General features: G+C 39.3%; 1 protein-coding gene across 4 annotated transcripts in view; it reads left to right on the top strand.

Annotated features, from left to right (window-relative positions):
* PCGF3 (polycomb group ring finger 3) overlaps positions 1-26,984 on the top strand; it is an 82,062-nt gene that overhangs the window by 3,154 nt on the left and 51,924 nt on the right. Inside the window, exon 2 of one of the 4 annotated variants that reach the window (XM_042859139.2) lies at positions 25,237-25,395. The exons of the other annotated variants lie outside the window; for them this stretch is intronic. The gene's annotated coding sequence lies outside the window, so the exon portion shown is untranslated. The remainder of the gene's footprint in view (positions 1-25,236; positions 25,396-26,984) is intronic. 4 annotated transcript variants of the gene reach the window in all.

Below are 26,984 nucleotides of genomic sequence, written 5' to 3'. Positions count from 1 at the left end.
CTGTGTTTTGAAAACCATTCAAGTCTGTAATCATCTGCTTCCCATCAACTGTTGTCTTTGAGGCTGTAATATCTTAAAAACATGCAGTGGAGCAAGATGTCTTGCAGGAATTTGAATGCCAGCATTTTCTGGTGTTCTTTCATATTGGGCAGGTGGCCCAGTTGGTACAGAAATACTTAGAAGCATTTATTAATAATTTGGAGCACATAGTGCTTGGTGATATGACTAACTTTTAGGTATTCCACCTCCAGGTGCTCTTGAATGTTCACTAGTTTTTGACATCACTAATAAAAATGGCTGAATGTCATCTAGGGCTATGCAGTAGTGTTGGTATAAATACACTGTCAATTTTGTCTTGTGCTAGTTTTCTCTAGCTTTGCTGCCCTTCAGTCTGATCCAATAAGTTCAGATCTGGGCAGATACTGTTAATGTCCAGAATCTGCTAGTTATGTGTTGCATTTTTATTAACAAAAGTTCTGTCTAGTTTTACTATGAATTTAGTTTAAAGGCAAATTTTAAGCAATTAAATAAGGGTCAGGCTGACTGGCTTAAAGACTCTCTACTTGCTGTGTTCATGTAGACTAGCGAGGATAAAAAAAAGTTGCTTTGCACCAAAAGCAGTCCCAGCTGTTGTGAAATGCCACTGGCTTTTTGTTAGAGATGATGCCACTAGTCTGGTAGAAGAAATCCATACACTACACTCTTGTACTGTAGTGCAATGGTACTAATTTTCAACCGTTTAGAAACATTGCCATACTTAAATTCACTCAAGAAAATATAACTCATATTTCTGAATTAATACTCTACCTGTGTGTCAAGTTCACAGCATACATAGTAACAAGAGGGGAAAAAAAACTGGAGAAAAGTGGTGAGAACTCATGGGGTTGAAAACATTGACTGATATTGAAGACATTAACAAAACCTGTCATCTCAGAGGTTTAGAATTCTTCCCCCCGTGTAACCGTGTAACCGGGGCTAAGTTTGTGGGGAGGAGGGAGTGAAACAGAAGCAAACAATGACTTGATAGTTCAGACACTTTTTTACTCTTTCACAAAAGAGGCTGCTGTTTGGTTGAGAGTAAGTGTTCTCTAACCTTTCTGAAGGAACTACAGAGACAGAACTATGTACTATGCAAAATAGTGAAAATTCTCTTCAGGGGAAAATCAGAAAATTGTCAGTTCCTGAAGTGACTTGTCAGCCCTTGCCAGACACACTAGTTACTGTATTTGCTTATTGAAAAAGGCCACCTCCAACTATAACCAAATCAGTTGTAGCGTTGCTGTGTATACCTGAACTAGTGCTAATGGTGCTTTTCCCCAGAGGTGCTTCTGATCAGCAGCTGCACTGATGTGTGCAAACTCTGGAAAGTTATCTACCTATGTATGTACTGCAATGAATTTGATTCATGAAACATGTTAAAGTGCATTTGCATTGTTTTGATGATGGTATGAAGCATTTGATAATGGAATGCAACCTTCCTATTTGTTTTCTGAGAGTTTTATTAATGAAGATATTCTCAAATACATTTTTAAATGTTATAGAAGATTAATTTGAAAAGTGGATTTGCCGCAAGAGAATAGTTTACTTCAAGGAAACCCCAAGTAGCAGTTCCCCATCTTTGTACTTTTCATCATTATAGTCTTTCTGTCGTGTGTGTGTGTGTGTTTTAAAAGCCTTCTCACCTGAAAGTTCCTTCCGTATTTCTTTCAACTACCTCAAAATCATTATTTTTATCTCGCTCTAGAGTGACAGGAAGTGAATTTATGATATCCCCATGGACATGCGTTTGAGCTGCTATTGACACATAACTTTATGATCCTTTCGTATTCTAACCTTGTCACTGACAGTAACTTAAAATGTCTCAAAGTTTTAAGATTAAAACTTGTAATTCAGTGGCAATAACTTCCATTAGTATCAGATTAACTTGGGGATAATTGTCTACACTTCACAAATAGCATAGCTTTGTCTTGGTTTCTGTTAAGAGGGGAAACATTTATTCCTTAATACACACCTGATGCTGCTGTGCAGTAGCTGATTAAGTATGAAAGCAAGTTTTTTTTTCAGCTAGTTAAAAGTGAATACCATTGAATTGCTGACTTGCAAATGATTATCTTGTTGACAAACCTCTCAGTTTAACTAACACATGAATAATTTTTCACCCTTATTCTTATATCCAGATATTCAATATGTGACACTTCCGTATCTTCAATAGAACATATATCCATTGCAGTGGATGTATTATAAATTTTAGGTGAATGATGACTGTAATTTAAAATTAAGAAAGACCTAGCCTAATAGATTATCTCTGAGAGATTCTCTAACAGCGTGCACTCAAAAACATAATCTAACCGTGCACAAATATAAACCTCAACCTATTTAGAACAATATGTAAACCCAGCCGGTGTCCCAGATTGCACAGCTTTCATATGAAATATCATTCTTCTACAATGCTCTTTTCATTTTGTCAACTGAAGGAACAACTTGAAGTTAGTTAGTTCTTTTATACTTTCAAGTATTTTATCTAGAAAAGCTATGGTTCACTTCTGCAGATAATGTTTCCTAATATGTGGGAGTCATTTATTGGTTTAAGTACATAGATTGGCATAATTGAAGCTATGAGTAAATTGATTACTAAGTTGAAGTGCATTGTATTGCCAAAATAATTCTCTGTGTTAACATATTAGACAGGAGCAAGGCATTTTTCATGGTGTAATCAGGGTGGATTTGTTTTAAATCACTAGTCAGGAAGACTCGATGTAATCATGGATTTCTACATAAACGTACATTCTTGTTATAATCTTAATACATATTCTTCACAACTCAGAGATAGATGTAGGTTTCATTTTTAGAAGGTACACACTATACATTTTTTAAGTGATTTATTTTGAAAACTTTTCAGATTCGTTTTACAGCTATATCAGAAAAGGAATGATTGGTTATTTTGTTTACCAAAGGTAATTGAAGCAGATATTTATGAAGTCATTGGGAGGTGAACTATCTCCAGTTCAACAGGTTAATCATTAATATTTGGAGGATTTTCTTGCCATGTGTATTAGGAGGAGAGCATCACCAGACAGACATTTAAATTGTTTTATTTAACTAAAACAACAACGTTATGTATTCTGGATTTTTTTTTCTTCAACAGCAAACATAATATTTTAAGAAAACAAGCATATGAATTTTTGAATTTAGTTAAACAAGTTTTTTAAACAAGTTTGTTTTTGTTAAAATTGATTTTAACTAAAATAGTTAAATGAAATATTCTAAAAAAATAATTAAATAGACTGTGTCAACCAGGTCAACATGAGAAACTTAAAATATTGGCTTCTGCAGCTAACTCAGTCATCTTCACCTTCATTTTCCTGTTTGGTCGTAATCTGGAAAAGAAAAACAAGCTTTCCTTCTTTTTCAAGTCCCAAACGATTCCTCAATTTGGAATTAATTAGTCCAAAGGAAGAAAACGTTCTTTCTACACCGGCAGAAGAAGCTACTGCTGTTAAAAGTGAGATTATCATTTCAACAGTCTCTGAATCCAAGTGCTTAAGTGACTTCCACCAGTTCACTGGTGTGTCTTTCTTTAAAACATCATCTGCAAACATATATTTCTTGAACGGTTCACTCTTAGCTCTGACGTTTATTATAGATGGCATTATGGAGGGATGATTGCTGGATGTCCATGTCCTAACCAACTCCTCCTCTTCAGCAATTAAGGTTTGACCCTGGTACCGAATATTGAGAATATTTACAAGAAAATGAGCTGGAGATAGTGCTTGTGCTGTTCGTTTTTTTTTTTTTAATGCTTGTAATTTAACTTTGTCATTGCATATTTCTCTTTTTAAGATCTCACTCAGTTCGTTCCAAATTTCAGCAACGTCAGCAATAGAACAGCTATTTCCCTGCATTTTGTTCAAGGCTACAGAAATAGGCTACAGGGTACTCAGCATGTGTTCAACATTTCTCTTAAGCCCAATGTTGAGAACTTTGGCTGTGACAGTGCCATCTATTTTTTCACAATTTTGTTCACAAACTGTCATCAGATTAGGCCAGTCCAAACCCCAAAGTATCTCAGGTCATTGGAAGTGAGGCTTCCAACGATAGCGTTTAATGTCAGAAGGTGCCATTAGATCATCTAGTCTGACCTCCTGTATATCACAGGCCTTTAAATTTCACGCAGCTGCCCCTGTCTTGAGACGCGTAACTTGTGCTCCAGAACTTTTGATCTGAAGACACCACTTCCCTTGATAGTTTGTGCCAATGATTAATCACGCTCTCTGTTGAAAATTCTTGCCTAATTTCTAATTTGAATTTGTTTGGCTTCCACTTCCGGCCATTTGCTGGTATGCCTTTCTTTGCTAGATTAAAGACCCTTTAGTAACTGGTATTTTCTTCCCGTGAAGGTACTTATGCACCATAATCCATCTTTTTGATAAAATAAACAGATTGAGCTTTTTAAATCTCACTGTATGGCACTGACTCTAGCTTGTGAATCATTTTTGTGGCTCTTTCCTGCAACCTCCCCAACTTTTCAGCATCCTTTTAAAAATATGGACACCACAACTGGATGCAGTGTTCCATTACTGATTTTACAAATGTTGCACACGGAGGTAAAATCACCTCCCTAAGCCTGGTCATTACTCCTGCTCCTGTTTAGATATCCAAAGATCACATTAGCCCTTTTTGCCAAAGCATTGCACTTGGATCTTGTGATGGGTTACTTGTCCGCTGTGAACCCTGAATTGTTTCCACATGCAGAGGGTTTCCCAAACCCTTGCTATATAATCCCCCTTCAGGAAAATAAATAAAATGTACACCCATGCCATGTGTTAAAGGCCTACCCATCTTACACAATACTTCCACACATCCCAGTTGGTAGTTTGCTTTCCCGAAGTGTTGTGTCCCACAGTTCGAGTAATGCTGCCTCTGAAAGGACAACCTGGTTGTGATAAAGTTGGCAAAGTATATTTTAACTCTCAAAATCAAATCCAATAGGTGCTCTAACTTGCTATATTGTAATGAATTGAGAATAATTAATCTCAGTAGGCTAGCATCTATTAAATGTGAGACACTTCTCCTAAACTACTTTGTAGTAGTTTTCACAGAAAGCGATGGCCAGTCCACACTCTGGAATAGTCTTCAGTCTGATGAAATCCCAGCTAAAGTTGTCAATATCATGAAGGCCAGGTACAGAGAAGCAAAGTGCTCTGTAAGGGCAAACCACCAGACAATAGAGTGGTTCAGTATGGACACTGGTGTGAAACACGACTGCATTTTACCTTTGTTATTTGGCATTTCCATAGACTGGATAATGAAGTGAATTCAGTGGAACAGGTGCAGAGAAGGGCTTCTGTGATGATCAGCGGAATGGAGAATCTGCCTTATGAGTGGAGACTTAAGGAGCTTGGCTTGTTTAGCCTAACGAAATGAAGGCTGAGGGGAGATATGATTGCTCTCTGTAAATACATGAGTGATAAACAGGAGGGAGGGAGAGGGAAGATGTCAGCATTAGTCCCTAGCTTACACAAGAACAAATGGATATAAACTTGGTCCTCACAAGTTTAGGCTTGAAATTAGATGCTGGTTTCTAACCAGCAGAGGAGGGAAGTTCTGGAACATCCTCCCAAGAGGAGCAGTGGGGGCAAAAAACCTAACTTGTTTCAAGACTGAGCTTGCTAAGATTATGGAGAGGATGGTATAATGAAGTTGCCAGCAATGGCATATGGCCCATCTGCGACTACTAGTAGCAAATATCTCCAATGGCAGAGATGGGACACTAGATGGGGAGGGCTCTGAATCTACAGTGAATTGTTTTCAAGGTGTCTAGGTGATTGGTCTTGCACACAGGCTCTAACTGATCACCATATTTGGATTTGGATGGAATTTTTCTACATGTCACATTGGCAGAGATCCTCTGGGGTTTTCGCCTTCCTCTGCACCACGGGGCATCTTTATATCATGATTCGAGGACATGAGTAACTCCGCCAAAGTTATGGGTCTAGTACAGGAGCGGGTGGGTGAGGCCTGCAATGTGCAGGCGGTCAGACTAGGTGATCATGATGGTGCCTTCTGGCCTTGAAGTCTGAGTCTATGGGCTTATCTACACTTGTGGCGCTGCAACAGCATAGTTGCAGCACTTAGTGAAGACGCTGCTTCTGCCGATGGGAGAGCTTCTCATGTTGGCATTGGTATTCCACCTCCCCAAGCTGCAGTAGCTATGTCGACATGCCACTGCCTATACTGGGGGTTAGGTCGGTATAATTATGTCGCAAAGGGGTGTGGATTTACTGAAATAAATTGGTAATGTAGCCCAAGCCTAAGTGTATTAGCAGCACAAACACTGGTATATCATGGGCATATGGCAAATGCCCAGAAGACCTAGACTTTGCTGATGATATTGTGCTACTGAGTGACACCCCCAGAAAGTTACAGCCAAAGACAGACAAGCTGGCAAAAACTGCAGGTTAACCAGGCTTAAAATTTGTTATGCTAAAACAAACATCTTTGAAACTCAGACATCAAGCAGTAACATCACACTAGAAGGCAAAAATATCAAGAAAGTAGAACAGTTCATCTACCTGGGGAGCAACATATTGGTCAACAGAACTTAAGAAGAAAGTGACATCAAAGATAGGAAAGGCATCCACAGCATTCACTAAACTTAATATATTGGGGAGGAGGGGAAGAGAGCATCAGAACAAAACTGAGAGTTTGCAATTCAAACTAATCTCAGTGCTAACATATGGCTGCGAAAGCTGGAGATCTGCCAAAGAGAGAGACCGAAAACTAGAAGCTTTGAAAATAAGTTCCTACATTGGTTGGAAAGACGTCAGTACCTGTGGAGAGAACAGAGAAATCACCAACCAGTAAGCTTGTTTCCACCAGAATCACAAGGAAGTGCTGGATGTATTTGGGACGTACACCGGATGCCAACATACAGACTCTCACATGAAGCTGTCAGATGGAAGCCAACTGCTGTGAAGAAACAAGGGTGCCCAAGAGAAACAGTTAAGAAGAACTCCTAGCAGGGAGAAGATAGATTGTTCTGTCAACACATTAGAGCAGATGGAAGCAGCAGCAAATGACAGAGAAGAATGGAAAGAGACTCATTTCTGTCCTATGTGCCAACATTAGTATGGGAAGGATGTAATGTAACATAAAACAATGGCTATACCTTTCTCTGACTTAGAGGTGACTGGTGCCAACTGGCCCTGCTGTTTGACCCAACCTATGATGCTGGTATTTCTGATATTAGACTGCCAAGATAAGAACTATAAATTCACAAAAGCTCAGCTTTCTTTAAAAATTAGTTTAGAATTTAGAAGTCTTTGGCCAAAGCACATATCAAGTTATTAACATTTTTGTACGGCTTTCAAACTTTAGGTTAGGGTGGCTACCAAAATTTGAGTGTTTCAGATAATCTGATTATGAAGCATTTCCCTCTTTCTCCCCCCGTTCCTCTCCCTCCCAAAGATCTATAAATTGAGTGAACTGTCATTGTGTCTGGAATTTGTGTCACTCCTGGTAACTGATGCAACCCACCTGTATAATGTCTGTGAAGTGCTTTTCTTAACTCGAGTTGTGGATGCTATCAGAGTTGCGTACACTGTCAAAAAGTTTGGATTTAACTAGCATTGCACAGGAGCAGCCTAGCTGAAAGATGCTTTATAATCAAACTTAGTTTTGTATTTATATTGCTGTATACCTAGAGGCCCCTCCTCACAAATCCTCATCCTTCAGGGTATAAATCAGACACTAACTGCCTGGGGTTTGGAAGACTTTTCCTCTCTGGGTGGGTTATTGCTTAAGTGTCCCTTATGAGATGATTTACAACTTCATTGAAGCATCTTGTATTGGCCATCGTCAGACAAGGATACAGGACTGTGGCTCACTGGTCTGGACCAACATGGGAGTCTTCCTATGGCAGTACACGCTATGCAGGGGTTAGCTGGGACGGCTTTTAGCCAGCCAAAGTGAGTGAATTTTCATGTATCTACTCTCCTGTGTGTTACTAAGGTTCGCTTACCACTTGATTTCAAGAAGACTCATGAAGGCCAAGAAAGTTATGTTGGTGTAGATCTGTTCATGTGGCTTCCCAAGTGGGATCCTCACTCCTACCAGCCATCCAAACTTTTAGCTTTTTAACACTTCACGTTATAACAAAATGGTCCAAAAGGTTATCCAACAAAGAGCAAGGAAAAAATCTGGCTGTAGTGGCAGTGTTGGATAACTATAAATTTCTGTTTGTCACAATGTGCAAGTCATATTTTAAGAGGTACTTTCAACCTAAAACAAATAATAATAATAAAAAATCCCTCCTACAGATCTTCATATCTATCTTGTTCTACTGCTGTTTCTATTTTAATAGTTTTCTTCAGTCAGGGTTCTGAGTTCAATCCTTGAGGGGGACACTTGGGGATCTGGGGCAAAATCAGTACTTGGTCCTGCTAGTGAAGGCAGGGGGCTGGACTTGATGACCTTTCAAGGTCCCTTCCAGTTCTAGGAGATGGGATATCTCCATTAATTTCATTTCATTTCTATTTGATCTCTCAATTAAGTCATAATTCTCTTATTGCTGACATTTGTTACCATAGACATTTTGTCATTCAGTGTCATTATTTCATTATGCTCTCTGTATGTGTGTATATATATCTCCTCAATATATGTTCCATTCTATATGCATCCTAAGAAATGGGCTGTAGTCCACAAAAGCTTATGCTCTAATAAATTTGTTAGTCTCTAAGGTGCCACAAGTACTCCTGTTCTTATTATTTCACTGTAGATTCAAATAGAAAAAGGAAAAATGTTTGTATTAAAACAATTTAAACAGCAAAGATTGTAAAAGTAAAATGAAAATTTTCATTTTGTGGCTAGATGTAGGTTTAAATCTGATAACATTTATAAGCTTTTTCCCGCAGTATTAAAATAGTTTTGAATTAATTTGAAAGGTTTGTTTTTGTTTTATTTTTAAATAATTGGTAGTATCTGGGCAAAGCAGGAAAAAGTTACTAGACTTCAGCTAGCCTTTGGGAATAACCTACTAGTCAGAGGCCAGTAGAATTGTGAGCAGTCACAGCTTTTCACAAAAAGAGTGGGTGAAAAAGGAGGAGTTAGGCATTGTGCACCAAAATGCAGAGGGTACTTCATTGGTGCAAGAACAACAACTGGTAGGACCTGAAACTCCTGACCTGTTGGGACTGGTGGATCTCTGCTACACTATCATTCTTTTTTTGGAAATCTTCTCTTTGAACAACTCCCAGTGCCTACTTTAGGTGCTTGCAGCTTCTTCACATAGCAGCTAAGCAAGACTGGCATGAATATTGTTAGTTTCACTGTTGCCCACAGCATTCTGAATAGCAGCTGAGAATCTGACTGGTGTTTTGTTAACTTTGCTCCGCCTCTGCTTAGGGAAAGCAGCAAGCAGTAGATGCACTGGCGCTGTTTGTCTCCAGACTGAGGAAGGTGACATCAGTGCCTAGATACCATGGTGAGCAGCGCTATATTGGGAAGAAAGCAAATTAAAAACCGAGACCATTAACATCTGGATAAGTTTCAGTGTGGTAGCCGTGTTAGTCTGTATCAGCAAAAACAACGAGGAGTCCTTGTGGCACCTTAGAGACTAACAAATGTAACATCTGGATAGTTACCTTTGCAGCTAGAAACTATTTAAATTCTGCAGGAGCAGTTTAGGCCCACTTCACTTACAAGGAAAAGCATGTGTTTTACCACTTGTGCCTGGGCAAGTGGATTTCTCAACATAACTTATTAAAAAAAAAGAAGTGCACTGTGTGGTTTAAGGGGAATATGTTGATAAAACATGTCTTCCTGCCCCTAAAACCAACAATGCAACTTGCAGCTCTGGAGCATCTGTGATCTTTTCTGGCCGCCTTGGAGGATCAGCTAACTCTAACAGGTGGTGGAACTCTAGGTTTATAGTAGTTCCACTATCTGACTTCGTGAGAGCAAACATTTGCTTCATTAAATAACTTCATATTTTTATAAGCTCCAAGGATAGACATAAATTATACTTAGTCTAAATAAGTTATTAAATGGGCAGTTCTGTATAACAATTGGTCTCCTTTATGGATAGCCATAGAATGAAAGGGAAACATATCTCAGTTTGGAAAGGCTAGACTGATGCAGTAAAGTGAGATCTCACTAGATGAATAACGTAACTCGGCTACACATAGGTAAGTAAACTGTTTCTGTGAGTTAGGGTATGTTGGATCATTCTGTCTGTATAAGCTGAGCATAATGATTGATATTTCAAATTTTGCCTTATGGCACAAATGGATCAGCCAGAGTGGTACTTGATAGCTTACAGCCAGGATCCAGATTCTACCATTGGAGTACCACTGAACGGACTGCATTAGTTTTTGGCATCTTTACATTTAAAAATCACCAACTCCCCCCTCATGTCTACCACCTTCATTTTCATCCAGTGTTTGAACGGAGTAGTTTTGAAGTGGGGGAGGAATGAAGGCCAGTAGGGAGGCTTCAGGGTTAATCTCCCCAAGAATGCTTTTAGAAAGTACCTGTCATCAAATAATAGGATACTATACTACAAAGGCAAACAATTGGATTTTAGAAGGGTCTTGTTGCTAAGAATACATCATCTATGTTATGGAGTGTCAGATTCTTTACAGAGGGATGAACCCCATCAGAATGCAGGAAATCCCTTCCATCCAACATTTAGTTCAAATACTGGGTGTGTATATACAGTATATGCAGAACCTTGCTAATTGGCACACTGGAAATGGTGGCTTTTACCTACTTATCAACAAAGCTGTTATATAGTGTCAAAAGTTCTCAAATTGACTTCATACCTCCAAGTGTATTACATATATAATACATGAGAAAGGAACATAACCAAGTTGAACGATTTATCAAATATACTTTTAGATAGATCATTTTGCTCTTTTCTTTACTTGCTAGTTTCAATAGGTTTCTCAATCACTATTGTGAATTGGTGAGATTCTATGCTGTACACGAAGTTAGCTTATGTCTCCATGTACTATTGTGTTTGTGACACTGGCAAATTAATACACTAAAATATTCCTATTTGTATATGAAGGGGCTGTACAAGTTTCATTCTTACTTTCCCATGTATTTTAAAGTTGTCTTTAGAGTCTGTGTTTTGTCTCTTCAAACAGTTACTCACATTATCCATTTTCGCTCTTCACTTCATCATCATCTTCCCCATCTGTTCAATTTTTATCAGATAGAACAAAGGGTCAGCAACATGTTAGCAGCCAGCTCTTTGCAGATCATGAATTGGGAACCTCTACTCCATCTGTTTTCTTTCCTGTATCTACTCCATCCTCATTCTTCCCCAGTGCTGCTTCCTCAGGTTGGGTAAAAACTAGTGTCTTCTGTGCTTTTTCTGGGGATTTTCTTGGTGGTTTTGAATATCATTATGGAGTAACTACATGAAAACAACATTTATTGAAGTTTGAGAATGGGCACATTAGAATGGGCACATTTCCATTAATTGACTGAAGTTAAACCCGGGGTAGGCAACCTATGGCACGCGAGCTGATTTTCAGTGGCACATACACTGACAGGGTCCTGGCCACCGGTCCGGGGGGCTCTGCATTTTAATTTAATTTTAAATGAAACTTCTTAAACATTTTAAAAACCTTATTTACTTTACATACAACAATAGTTTAGTTATATATTACAGACTTGTAGAAAGAGACCTTCTAAAAACGTTAAAAGATATTACTGGCACGTGAAATCTTAAATTAGAGTGAATAAATGAAGACTTGGCACACCACTTCCGAAAGGTTGCTGACCGCTTAGTTAAACTATCCTCAAAGTTAGAAGGGAAGGGATGACGACATTAAGGTTCTTGTTAAGCCTATTAGAAACCAATAAAAACTGTCTGAAACCTGGAGTTGAGTATTGCTAATTAGAAGTGGGCTAGAGGGTGGAATCTACTATCATTGGCTCTTTACGGGGGCTGTGGGCTGACTTTGTGACTAGTTGGCTTGCTAGAATCTCTTAACTTTCTAGAATACCAGCGAGCATGGCATGTGGTTATATGGTTGTATGTAAAACTGGCGCAGCTTCTAGTCTAGTGTTCACTTCATGAGGTGCTCGTTTCTCATTCTAACTAGTAAATGTGAAAGTCGCTGATCAATAGTGAAATTAGTGTTGGATACATTCGCACATAGATAACTGGTAATCAGTTTCCTTCCCTGAAGGCGAATGAAGTGATTGGCAACAAGCAATTAAAAATTATTTTTGGAACTTGAGTCCATTTGAAGTAAAATATAAACCTTGTCAGAAGTTAAGCAGCAAGGTAAAAAAAGATTTGTGCTCATCACAAATAGAGGAAAATCTATTTTTAAAAGATTTTCAAAATCAAATATGCCATTGAATTACACGAGTGCCAGGGTTCCACACTGAGATTTGTGCGTTTGAGACTTTTTGAGACCACCACTGACCTTGATACCCAGCCATAATAATTTAGGCCTTTCATGCTGTTCTTCAAGATTAGCTTAATTGAAGAGCAGTTGCTCCTGTTTAATACCCAAGTGTCACATGAAAAATGAAGATTTCACCATTGCAAGTATTCATCAGTCAGTGTAGCGGCATCTGCACGGGGGGTTCAGCCAGCATGGCTGTGACACTTGGGATGTGGATTTTTCACATAGTGCCATAGCTTTAAGCATAGACCAGCCCAAAATGTGCACCTTGTGTGTGTCAGGGGATGGAATGTGGTCATGGCCGTGGGGGAAAAAGGTAGCTCTTTTTGTTGGTAGCTCTTTCCTTTCTGTGGAAGGCTGACAGGTGTATCGATATCTTTGCAGTGCTCCTTAGCGCTGTAGGGGAGAGAGAATCAACCTGTGATGTTGTCCTGCCATGAAAAAGGCGTTCCTTATAAATAGACACAATGGTTGTGGTGGTTTTACAATTATTCTACTTCTGGGGCAGGGAGTGAAAATGGTGTTTTGACCCACAGGAGTTGTAACCTACAGTCTTTTCAAGGAGAGTTTTTAAATTTTGCAATGCTTGGTATCTGCGTGGTATCATGGACCACAAGAAATCAGTGGCTACAAATGGCCTATGGGGCTCACAATAAGTGTTAGTGCTTGCGAGAATAAGAGAGGGCATACTGTACTTGTCATTAAACAATCTGTAGGTCTAAAATGAATGATGGTTTCCTGTTGCTCCATGTAAAGCACAGTTGTTGCTTAAATAATAGTGGAAGGCCTGCAGTGCACTTTGGCTTACGGAGTTGGGTGACATAATTAAGGTTAAGAATTTCATGGTAAAATTTGAAAAATTTCATGGCATTGTTGTGATCAAAATAGTATTTCACGTTTTGTGACGGTGCTTTGAGTTTATAATGCATTAGAATTGTAATTGAAATCTGACTGCAGTATTGCAGGTTATTCCCTCAAAGCAGTTTCTGTACATTGAACTGATACTTCAAATGTTGTCCTGTGGTGCCATTTACTTTTGTAGTTAATGAATGGGTATCTTAATGAGAAATCTTAAATAACTGCAGTAATGCACATCTAACGCTTGCAAAAATGAAGGTGAAGTAATATTTATCGTCTAGAAACTGATTATTAGTTTCCCAAGTAAGATTACTGTCCCAAGTAAACTCAAAGGGCTTTACTTAGGTCATTTTTTTTTTTTTAGTGGTCAGTGGGATCTGTGTGCACAATACCTCTGAAAATAAGGCTCTTTTTTATTTGAGCGTTTAACTGTAGGTACTCAATACTGAAAACCTCACCTTTAGTCTATGCTGGCTGTTTTTCTAGTGAGTGAAGATTTGGAGGTGGATTTTTTTAGTAGCTTTACAAAACTCAAGTTATTTCAAATTATCTCTTTTTAAGGGAGTAGAATTCCCCCCCCCTCGCCCCCCCCCCCCCCCCCCCCGTCCTGAGTCAGAGGACAAACAAATGTGTGTAGACTACTAAACACATGAATTCTGTAAGGCTGTAACAACAGATTGATTGAGTGAGCGGGGGGGGGGTGGGAGGAGGGAAGAAATAAGTGTTTTTCAAACCTGTTCTACTGGTAAGGCATTGTCCGATTTAACAGGTTAAGTTCAAACAGATATGGGCTGTTTTGACTTCAGTGAGAAGTAAAATCCATTGGTTTGATTTTACCCAGTTGCACTTACAGGGGCTTTTGGTGTATTTGCGAACTTTAGGGAAACTTTGGTAGGTTGAACCTATGACTTTCATAGCTAAAATGAGAATGGAGATCAGTCCATTGGTGATGTGAACTGTTAATTCATCTTTTTCACAAGGGCAATGTACAGTGGTTAAACTATTGCTGAAACAAACATTTTGGGAATTTAATAACCTCACAGTTACTATGGTCTCTAACCTCCCTGTAGATTTTACATAAAGTTATTGAGAAGGTGGTATTGGGTCAACTCAGCAACGGCAGATTTTTCTTAATCTTTGTCAGTTTGTGTTCAGACTTTGGTATAGAATACAGTGTAATATCGTTGTTGATTGAACTTCTAGTGAAGTAGAGGGGTTCATGCTGACTGTACTGTGCCTGCCAGCAATTCTATACCATTGACCACAAGGTCCTCTTAATCCTCCTGTTGGGTCGTGTAGGAGAGAACAGAGCAACACTTAACTGGGTTTGCTGCTTATCTCCCAAACGTTTTGAGGGTAGTGTTGGATTCCGCAGCATTCTCTTTTGTTCAATGTATGTGTGAGAGAAATATGATTTTCTGGGCTGCAGTGTCCTCAATATGCTAATATTTAGTTGTAGATACCCTTCATTTGTATTCTGGTAATGCCTACAAGCCTGAATCTAGACCCCATTGTGCTAAGCTTTGTTTGAAAACAGAATCTTACCAAACCAAGATTCTGCAAGCTTTATTAGTCTTCTAGCATCTGAGCTCTGGATTGAAGTGAACTGAAGCAGGGCATGAAGGGGTTTTCTAGTTTGTTGGCCATCTTTACCTTCTGCCAAAATGGTTTGCAACCTTAGAGTTCAGATATCTCCCTCTCTGTTCCTAGGTTTTATGCCTTATGATCTACAGCTGGTTGGAAAGCTGACATTTCTCTCCAAAGCAGACTTTGCAATGGTTTCCCCCTGATCTGGCCATCTCTGAGGAAAAACTAGTGAAATAAGCTATGCTTGGGGTTACACTTGAAGTGAAACTGGAATGTTTGGGCCAAATTTTCAAAAGGGTCTGAAACTGTACTTATAGCTTGTCCTTGATCACACATTTCTGTGTGCATCACCCACCTTTGTATGTGACAATTAAGTCATCAGGGAGCTATCAAAACGTGTCTGCCAGTGAGGGTTTGTTGCCTGTTAGTTTGTGTGAAATATGGATTCTCAAATATTTGGGCTGTATAGCCAATGTACAATATATCAGGGGGTAGCCGTGTTAGTCTGTATCTACAAAAACAACAAGGAGTCTGGTGGCACCTTAAAGACTAACAGATTTATTTGGGCATAAGCTTTCGTGAGTAAAAACCTCACTTCTTCAGATGCATAGATGTACAATATAGTTTCCCACCACCTATGTGGGGCAAGCAGCTCTGAGTACATCATCTGTGCTCAATTCTTCATATTAGCTACTCATTTAATTTTCTTTTGACACCCTTTGGAGGCCAGAATGTTTGATGATGCAAGAGACTGACTGTGGATTCTTCATCCCCAGGAGGCAACTGTTGGCTGCTTACTGATTGGTCAACCCACTGAAAGGCTGTGCTCTAGGTTTTCCCTCTTGATGTGACATCAGTAATGATAGGCAGAGGGAGGTCTTGATTTTTTGGGGGGTTGTTTTGAAGAGCAGGGTGAAAAAAAGAATTCAGAAAACAGTTTTTTTTTTTTTAAACCCACTTTACCAAAAGTTTACACTACTTATTACTATTTTCCCCAGAAACTAACTTGACAAATCCACTGCACCAAATCTATAGTGCTGTAGAACAGTATACAAAATGTCATTAACTAGAAGTAGTTACATTATTTCCCTAACATGTCATTAGAAGTGTGCTAAGCTTGGGACTTGTCTACACTAGATAGTGTACTTTCCTTGAGTTAATTGATTGCCAAAATCATCTAGTGTAAGTTAACCTGTGACTTTTCTTTTCATGAGGAAAAAGATATATCTCATGATAATGAATACCTGGTAAAATTCTAGTGTGGACAAGGCCGCTTGTAATTTTTATATATATTAGCAGATTTAGATAAATACTAGCGGCATCCTACAGTTTTTCACTTGCTAATGTGTGAAAACTACAAGTTGCCCTGTTTATTCTAGGACGCTAATATGAGGTAAACCGCCAATTATGTGAATTAAAACAACTTAATGCAGTGGGTGTAAATGCGATTTGTAGTTTAGGTCGTTTCTATGCCGTGGGACTACAGCAGCATAGTTATGGTGCCATAACTATGCCAGTATAATCTCATAGTGTAGAAGCAGCTGTCCTTTAAATTGTAAAGGGTTTTTCAGTCACTGTAGGAACACCACCTCCCCGAGCAATGGTAGCTAGGTCGACAGAAGCATTCTTCTGTTGGCCTAGCTGCGTCTACAATGGGGGTTGGATTGGAATAGCTATGGCATTCAGGATGTGTGGATTTTTCATGCCCATGAATGCCATAGCCATGTCAGTCCAAATTTTAAGTGTATACCAGACCTTGGAGGTCAGAAAACAAGGTAAACAGTTTTTTGTACAAATTAACATTTTTGGTTAAGGTGTGATTATTATTATCTTTTCTTACCCTGATATTGTTTTTTTTTAATTCACACATTTATTCCCATATGATGGTGCTTATATTAGTCTAGCTTATTTCCATAATTGGATTGAATAAGCTATGCCAGTATAAGCACTCTTATCAGTATAACTGTCTACACAAGGAAGAGATTGCCCATATAGCTATACTGGAAAAAATCTCCCAGGGGAGATGGAGTTTATACTGGCAAGAGGGTAGCTTATACTAGCTCTCGGAACAAAATCAGCTATTCCGGCAAAATAACTCTTTTCCAGCATAACTGCATCTACACGAGATCTTTTGCTTGCATGGCTAGGCTTGTTACAAATGTGGGTATGCTTTTTTTCCCCCTCCTCCCTGCATGCTAACATACATGGGTTATGCTGACAAAATCTGTGTAGACTGGGCCTAGCTGGTTGTTCTGCTTTAACTATATCTGTTTTGAAACAAGGCAAGCCCAACAGATGAGTGAAAGTTACATTTCATACTAGACTGCTCAGTGCTGTGTGTGCTCTTCTGTGTTCTGATTTGACTAATAGCGATAAGAACATTTTCTTGCTATATGTGCAATAAATAGTAACTTCAGATGGCAACCTGTTGTACACTTATCGGAAGGTAAAACCAATATGTTTTCAACTGAAGGTGTTTAAATTGATTGAAGTGTCTTATGTTCACATTGACCATGATTTCTTGGAAACCGTTACTGTGAAACTTTCATTTTAGTTGACAAAGGGGAATTCTATTAAGACTAATGTTATGACAGTGACAAAGTAAATTAAGATTATAAACTTCTACTCTATCTAGATTAACCTGTAGCTATGTTATAGTTTCTAAGCATACGGTATTTCTGCAGACTTGGTAATGTTTAATGAATAGCTTGACTTCTGAATTTATGGGCAGTGTTTAAATGCTTTCTTGTAATTAAATTTGACTTCTAAACTTTATTGGAAATTAGAGACTATGCATAGGCTGAAAGAAGTCTGTTACTCGCTGAATTTTATAGTCTCCTTTCCTAGGAACGCAAAATCTTTCTGTATTAGCAAAGTAGAAAGTCCTTATATGAAGAATTGTTACTCTGGATACATTTTCAAACTTCTTACTCAGTAGCCAAGTAAAACAAGTGACTAGTTTTCTGCTGATGAATCTAAGCTGTTTGCGATGTTCAGCCTTTTATTGTGGAGAAGAGAGGTGCTAGATGGCAACTGGAGGGAGCTTTGGAGTGTGGGACATTCTCCTGCTTCCAGTGGCTGACAGGTCTGGTTCCGCCCCTGAGCTGCAAACAGGCTGAAGTACTCATTGTCACGCATCTCTGGATCTAATTACATAAAGAAAAGAAACTTGCAATTTGCCTATTGTCTCTGGAAAGTTTAATTTCTGTTGGACAAAGAGAAAGTTTTGTATCTTGGGTCCAATACCACATTTAAATGCACATTCTGTAATTCTGTTTTGGCTATATCTGCAGCAGTACCAGAAGCCCCAGTTGAGAAGAAAGTCCCATTATTAGAAACTGGGCATTCATATAGTAAGAGAGTTCCTGCCTCAGTGCTTACAATCTAATAATTAATCTGTTTTGCCTCTTTAGCTGCATAGTTCTTTAAAGTTTAGGAAATGTATGAAACTGTATAAGACTTAAATGTAGAGAATGGTTAAAGACGAACTGAAAATCAATTGTTGGGGGCCTGCTAATACTTTCATGATTAAAGATAATCTTGAGTTTAAAAAAAAAAAAGTTGTGTAAGTAAACAAAGCAGAACCTCATGTTCTGAACCTTCCTTTTTTGTTGGAGCTCGACAGCATGGTTGGAGGACCAGGATAGTTAAATCACAGGAACCTGAACTGCAGCTTTCCCAGCTCCCAGATATAGATGTTAAATGAGGTCAACAAACTGCACAATCTATATTCTCGTGGCTGCTTGAGTTTATCTCTGAAAGCAAAATGCTGGGGAGAGTAGATGGCAAGATGAGAGCATAGTACTTCTGTATGTTGTTGCAGGCACCATCCTGTGGGTTTCAAGAGCTGCTGACCAAAGGAGCCCTCTGTAAGGCTCTTGGATACCTTCATTCAGACTTGCATGAAGTGAAGTTATCCCTGGACTCAAATGTCTAAATATTAAAGCTAGGAAGGGATGGGGGGGGGGGAGGGAGGGATTTTCTTGCAGTTACAAGGATTTTTATGGAGCATTTCAGCATAATTACGTTTTTCACCTTCTGATTTACCAACTAATAGGAGACAGTTGTCCCTGGGTCAAAAAGATCAAGGAACGTGAAGACTTTGATCATTGTTTGAGACTTTCGGCAGCACAAATATACAGATATTCAGATTTTCAGTTAGAAGTTTAGTTAAAGTTGAATGACAATAATACTCTAATTCAGGCTTTGTTTAATAAAACTTATAACATCCCAGTAAAAATGAGAAGTTACAAATAAAATAGGTGCAATCGATTAAATTCCAGCACCGTTCTGCTTTTAGCAGCTAGTGGTGATTGGTGTCGCACCACAGCATTGCCTTCCGTTGATGTCTTGATGATTTTGAAGGGACTTTGTCCTCCATGACGTAAGTATGAGGGTTCTTTAATAACTGGAAGTTAAGAATCTTCATCTCCTTTTGATGCATGTTTTTACACAAGGGTGTGATCTAAATTGAATCCAAGTGCCTTTTTAATAACTGGTAATTTGTGGCTTTTAATTCCCAACAAAAAATCCATTGTAATGTTTTCTCCTAGTATATTAAAAATTCTTTCTGTAACTTGTGCTAGAATACCTAATTTGGGATAGCATATGAAAATGAATATCCCCCCCCCCAAAACCCTGATGCCTCCATCAGTGATTTTGTTCACTTATTAATGAACTAGACTGTATTTAGAGAAGAATACAATGGGATTGGTTAATAAAAAAAAAAAAAAGATAGGATTACTACAGGTTTAGAAAAGTTTGAGGCATTAGCTTCAACAAAATAAATTATGGGTCTAGATTAGCTGTTAGCACTCAAGAAAAAGATCTTTAAGTCATCATGAACAGTTATCTGAAAACATCTGCTCAATGTGAAGCAGCAGTCAAAAAAGCTAAGAATGTTAGGATCCTTAGGAAAAGGGATGGATAATAAGACAGTAAATATCATCATGCCGCTATATAAATCTGCTCACACCTTGGATACCACAGGCTGTTCTGGTCTCCCATCTCAGAAGATACATTAGAAATGGAAAAGGTACAGAGAAGGGCAACAGAAATGATCAAGGATATGGAACAGCTTCCGTGTGAAGAGAGATTAAAAAACTTGGCACTGTTGAGTTTAGAAAAGACGTGACTAAGGGGCTGTGACAGGGTGTATCAGGCCCTTTGAGGTCCCCTGCTGGAGGTCTTTCCATCATACCATTCAAAGCTTATTGTATTAGTGTTGTGTATGATGGGACTATGATTCCATCCTCGTGAGCCCTGTGAACAGTAAAACTGTTCTAATGCTGCTCTTTGTTCTCAAAATTTATCGTTAGTTTCTTTAGAACATAAATTCTTGAAGGTGTTACTGTTTTACAAAACATGTAAGAGGGGTGCTGATTGCACTCCATGGTTTACTGACTAACTTGTCTGGGGATGCCTTTTTGTGTGTAAAGGGTAATAATGGTGCGCTGTAAACTATTCTTAATCATTTGCAGGGGGGTGGGCCTATGAACACTGATAGAATTGCCAAAAATAAAACAGAAGAAAATAAGAATGGAGAAGTGAGAAATAAGTAGATCATGACTCTGTAGTGGTAAGACTGAGTAACATTGTGTCTTTCAGTGAAGGAGTTGTGTACTAATGAGCAACTTGTAAAAGCAAGTAAGTTTGACTCCACTTTATACTGAGAGTATACATTTATTTACAACCAGCTAGCTATGTTCTGACCAATTAAACTGTGAAAAGCTGCTGATATCACTTGTGGAAAGTAACATAACTTCAGAAGTTGGGGGGAGGGATAGCTTAGTGGTTTGAGCATTGGCCTAAACCCAGGGTTGTGAGTTCAATCCTTGAGGGGGCCACTTAGGGATCTGGGGCAAAAATCAGTACTTGGTCCTGCTAGTGAAGGCAAGGCAGGGTGCTGGACTCAATGACCTTTCTGGGTCCCTTCCAGTTCTATGAGTTAGGTATATCTCCATGTATATATTAAGTGGTCTCTAACTGCTTTGGAGAGTTGTGTTAACTTGTCATAGCCAGTTTGCACATGTGGTAGAATTGACATTGCATTTTAGACAGCAAATATTATAGTCTTGTGTGTCAAGTTATAACCCACAAACATAAATATATGGTTCTTGAAAATCACACGCCACAAGTTTATACCATATTGGCAAGCTGAAATATATTTCTAAGATTTAAGTGTGCATTTTGTGAAAATGTATAAAAACTACATTGGCTCTGTAGCCACAAAAGCAAATTGCTGTGATTCAGTGCGAAGGTGACAAAGGCATGAATGGCTCTGGGGAGGTCCACATTAGAATGAGCAGGTGGTCACCTTGCTGAGCTCAGTGCGAAATCATGTAAGGCAGTTTCTCCTATTTGGTTATCAGAGTAGCAGAGAACAAGATTTTAGGTTGCCAACCTCACTAATAAATGACAATCGTACTACCTTGGTGAAGGGAGCTGAAATAACTTATGTCTGACTTTCCGCTTGTTCCACCTAATTTCAGAATCAAATGGGCTGAAATGAAATACGGTCATTCCAAAAGACTATGCAACTCTTAAACCATCGGACTGTGAAGTCGTGCTTCACTTAAGTTTTGTAGAGGTGTTTTTTTTTTTTTAAAGATACTCTTAAAATCCGTCTTCCTGAAGAGCCAGATGGCTCTTGTACTATGAACACAACTATACATGCAGAGGGAGGACGAACTTAGTAGTAGGATAGACTTTAAATAGATTTAGAAGACCCTCCTAAAATACCTCTCTCCCTGCCCCCCCCATCCAAGATTGCATGGTCCTAAGGTCTGATGTCTAGTGACTTACCAGAGTTGGAAGTCAGTGCTGTATTTAACTGGAAAGCTATGAAATTCAGGTTTCCAGTGATGAATGTTTCTAGATGTTGAGGTAATAGATCTTAAATTGGTCACTGGTGCAGGATTGAATAATGTAAATCTTGGCCATCAGACCTGTGACCTCTGTAGGTTGAGATTTCCAAAGGAGCCTAAGGGATTTAATACCCAAATACCATTTAAATTTGATAATAGGAGGGTGCCAAACTCCCTTAGGTTTCTTTGCAAATCCTATCTGTGATTTTTAAGGCTGCTTTTTTTTTTTTTTTTTGGACCCATATTTGTGAAAGACATCACTTTTATGGTAGACACTTTAAAGAAAAAGGACGATTGGCAAATTCCTTCTAAATTTGGAGTTCGAAGTAGCCCTGCTTTGAGTGGTTTAGTGGGCATTGTGCAGATGAGAAGGTCAAAGATATGAAATAGTATGCTTTCATATGTCAATCTACAGTTGATTCCATGAGAAGGAAGGATGGTCTTGAACTAAAGATATGGAACAAGGAGACAGGAGACATGGCTCTTACTCCTGGATTTGCCACAGATTTTCTGTGTAACCTTGAACAAGTTGCTCTGCATCACCTTTTAAAATAGGGGTAATACTAGCCTATCGCATGGGTGATGTAACAGGTTTTTTTATGTTTGTAAGATGCTTTGAGAGCCTCAGATGGAAGGTCTTACCACAAATTTCATGATTCTGTGGCTTACTACATGGTTGTCACAAATTCAAGTATAAGCAGCCTAATACTTCCTTTCTTGTAAATGTTCATTATCACCCTAGGCTGTAACTTCAATACTGCACTAGATCAAATGAAATAATGTATTAGTTATACCTAAGCACACTTGTAAATGAGTCGAGTTCTTAGGGTTTCATGATTCCCATTTACTCTTTCTGCCTTCCTCGGTCACTGTAAACCAAACACTTGTTTACTTCATCGTTGGGAAAAGCTGTTACTTGACAATAACACTTGTTACCAAGGTCTTTTATGTACAGAAAACTTAGGTTAAAGTTTTGAATCTTGCAAAGTCAAGCCCAGAAAAGTTAAATGTTTGAAATAATTTTGATTATACATAATTTGGCTTCCTGCTTATGCATTATAGGCTTCAGCTACATGACTGCAATATTGCCGATCCCAAGATTGGAAAAAATCATGAGATTGGCTGAAAAAAGTTTTGGGCTCTTATTTGCGTTTGGGTTTTGAGGTTTTTAAGGTACAATTGGGTAATGTGTTTAAGCTTTTCTCTGCAAACCTGAGGGCTAGAAACTTTAAATGAAAGCTGAAAACCTCCATGTAGTTGCAGGATTCCAGGATCTGGGGCTTAAGAAACACCAAATATCATGCAACTTGTCATAAAATGCATTGGTAGCGCGGTGGTTACATACTGTTTTTTTTTTTTTTTTCATGGGATTCCCTCAGCACACTTCTAGATATGGAGGGCTTTCATATACTGGGAACTGAGGCCCTCAGACCAAAACTTGCAAGTCTCCACTAATCTTGTGTGCCTAATGATTGGTTGCCAAACTTGAGGTCTCAGGGATCCATTTTTCAAAGTTCTTTATGTGACCGATAGGGCAATTTCCAGCAGTTATCTTGAAAGACCATATAGCATTAAGTTTATGTATTATTGTGGGCCAGGATTGCATGTAATGTCAATAGTGGGGAGATGTGACCGAAGGAAGACCTGAGAGTTCAGAAGACTGTATTGAAAATGTCTCAGATGAATATGGAATTTTGGGACAATAAGTGGGTTTCCTGGGGAATCTCTTGGGAGAGAATAATGCAAATTGTCCAACTCCAGTTATGAAAAAAACCCAGCTTTTAAAATCTGTGCCCTGAGGAGAGGGTCTTTGTCTGCAGATAATCTGTTACAGAAGGCCAAGATCAAAGGCCCAAGCTGTATAAAGAAACAGCTGATCTGCCCAACCTTTGTTCTTGTTCTGGATCTAAATTGAGTATGAACTCGTAACCTTGGGGAAGACCCAGCTGTGAGTTTTGAAGGACTAAAACCTACCTGAGTCCTAGGCTGGGGTTGGGGGTCACTTCTGGTAAGCTTTTTAGTATATGTATAGGAATTTATTGTGGTGGGTTTTTTTTAATGTTTTCTCTGTCATGCTTTTACCTTAAGAATAAATGTGCTTACTCAGAGGAGCTGTGTGGTAATTTATAACTAGGCAATACACTGGTCATAGCCTTAGGAGAGAAAGTAAAACGCAGGTGCTGGCCTGTTTTAGGCAGTCTTCCTTGCTTGGGATATCACAGTGTAAAGCAGGGAATTGTGCAATCTGAAAATCCCTGGTTAGAAGGATGAGAGACACTTGTCTGCATCCAAGAGAAGCAACTGGTGGGAGCTGGAAGCCTTAAGTGAGTGCCTTGCTGGGCCATGCCAGGGGAAAACAGGTTCATTTGCCCTGAAACTATGACACTTAACATATATTTTCATAGCACTTTACTGGTGGGGAAACTGAAACAAAGCTAAAGTGCATTGCCCAGCATCATGTAAAAGGGCTATGGGAGAAACTGGGATAGGACCCAATTGTTCTGAGTGGTATTCTATTCCTGGGGGAATTTTGCGTTACTGCGCGTGCGCAGAATTCATGTCCCCTGCAGATTTCTTTGCTTCCCCGCAAAAAATGACTTCTGATGGGAAAGCAAAGGGAAGCTGCAAGAGTGGTCATGTGCCCCTCCCTGGCAGCACAGGCAGGTTGGCTTGGGTACCTGGAGCAGCCGGCAGAGATGTAAATCACTGCCAGAGGTGGGGGGTGGGAAGAGGGCTGGGCAGTCGTGCGAGAGAGAGACACTCTGTCCCTCTCTCTCGCTATTGCAGCACACTCAGTGTGGAGGAGCAGGGCCTCAGGGTGTTTCTGAAGAGGTAGGCATGGGGCAGGCTCTGTCCCATCTGCTCTGCCTGCTTAGTGAATTCTTCCCATTGTCTTTGTGAATTCCCCCAGGAGTATAAAATAGGTGTAAAAGTTTTAAGGCTCGTTCACATTGCCAGAGGCGTGTAAAGGACAGTATGGCCTTATAAATGCTTATAGTGCTTTCATGATTAGAACTGGTCTAAATTTTTGGACTGAAAAAATTTCCTATTAAAATGTGCTCCATGAACTATTTGCTACTGATCTTTCTGGAGATGGTCAGTAACCAATATAAATTGTGCATTTTATTCCCCAGCCCTCACTTGCTCTTCAGTTACCTATGATGTAGCACTGAGCATATGGCTGCATATATTTGTTGACTAATAACTAGAAATAAAGGGTCAAACCTAGCTATATTACTATTTGGCAAGGGGGTTTGGGAATTTCCTCCATTGCTTCCCATTCTTCATCCATTGTATTGTAGTTTAAATAAATTACCAAAATAATTGAAACCAGAGTGATTATATTGTGTTTTGAAAAATAAAATATGTAGAATTTTAAAATATTGTGCATAGAAATCTTTATTTTTTTGGTGAATTTTTAATTTTTTTGGCGCAGAATTCCCCCAGGAGTAGGTATTCAATTTGCTTTAACCCTCTGACCATCCTTTCTCTTGCTGCAGTCCCTTGTCTCATTCGCTACACACGTTTCAACAAATGAGACAGAAGTTCAACAGACAACAGCCTGCTTCCCTACACAACCCTGATTTATTCCCTGAGCACCATCCATCCTGTCCACTGAATGAAGCAGGGGTCCTGTGGAAAAAATAGCATGTGCTCATGTAATTACAGACTCTCATAATTTATAGCAAGTGGTGGAGGGCTGGTGGTTAGTGAATTGAAGTTAAACAAGTAAGCTTTATTCTAGTTGTCCTAACGTATTTGATATTTCTATCCTTAACTTTTTTGTCACTTTCTATATGTAATTTACTAGAGTGTGTGTGTGTGTGTGTGTGTGTGTGTGTGTGTGTTAAAGGTAAAACAAATAGAATTATTTGCAAATAACCCTCTTGAAGCAGCAGAGTTGGAACTCTGGGCTTCCAACATTGCCGCACAGATTACTAGCACCTGTGCTAAGATATGAATTACAAATGCTGGCAGAAGGAGTAACCTGTTACCATTTGTGCATCACCCACTAGGAGATGCTGCTGCATAATATACCATAACAGTAGGTTTTATATGCCGGAATAGCCCCATTTTAAACAGCATAGCAGATAATTAAAGTTGGACCAACTTTTTTTTCATAGGGACATTGGGTATGTCTACACAGAGTTCCAGAGTGAGCCTCCCAGCTCAGGTTGGCAGACTCGGACTAGAGGGGCTTGTGCTAGTGCTCTGAAAATAGCTCTCTAGACAGAGCTCTGAAGCAGTGCTCCAGATGCCGAAGCCCACCCTACTCTCTGGCTTTCAGAGCCTGAGCTGTGACTTCAAAGTGCTGACTCTACAGTTATTTTTAGCGCACTAGAGCGAGCTGTGCGACAGAGTCTGTCAACGTGGGCCGGGAGGCCTGCTCCTGCTCCTGCTTGCTCCACAGCACTGTGTAGACATACCCATTGTATCTGAAATGACTGGGACTTAGGTCTGTCATATTAGAGAGCTGTTCTATTCCCAGCTGTATAACCTCTCAGTGGGATAGGAGGCCTTGTTCAATTAGTAGTGAAGTAGATAGGACAATCACAAGTGGGTAAATGTTGAATTTGAACACATGATTTCCAGGTTCCCAATCTACTGCACCTTAGCCTAGTACAAAGCCTATTTTGATAAATCAGTTACACATTTTGTTTCTTATTTGGAGCCGTGGTTTGGCTGGAATAAGACACAGTGCTGACAGAATTATAGAGGCTTTTGGCAGCAAACTGGGAGCAAGCTGTACTGGTAATTTTCCACCAGTGATTTGACCATCTTAATTTAGCTCCAAAACTTGCCCAAAGCTGGATTGGTTTTATGCTGCCAGGAAGTTTCAAGCTCTTGCTGCAGTGCGTGGAGGAAATAGAAATCTCTCCCCCCTGCAGATTGGTCGGAGGAATTATTAAAAGTGTTCTGTCACCATAGCAGCTGCTGCTTTAAAACACATGTATGTTAAAGACGCAGTGCCTAATAGAGTGCCTTATTGTGAGGAGTTGTGCTCAGTTTAATAGAGTGTCTGTAACTGTAGCATTTAAGGCTATATCCTTATCTAGATAAATGTCTATCAGGGATAAATGTCTATCAGGGATGGTCTAGACAGTATTTGGTCCTGCCATGCGGGCAGGGGACTGGACTCGATGACCTCTCGAGGTCCCTTCCAGTCCTAGAATCTATAATCCTCAGTGGGGAAAAAAGTGTGTGTTTTATAAATGTTGATAGTTAACACACCATATTTTGCGGTGAA

This window comes from Chrysemys picta, chromosome 6 (genome assembly GCF_011386835.1).
Source record: "Chrysemys picta bellii isolate R12L10 chromosome 6, ASM1138683v2, whole genome shotgun sequence".
NCBI lineage: Eukaryota > Metazoa > Chordata > Testudines > Emydidae > Chrysemys > Chrysemys picta.
The sequence above is the reverse complement of the archived record's forward strand: the minus strand, read 5'-3'. Positions and strand labels throughout refer to the sequence as shown.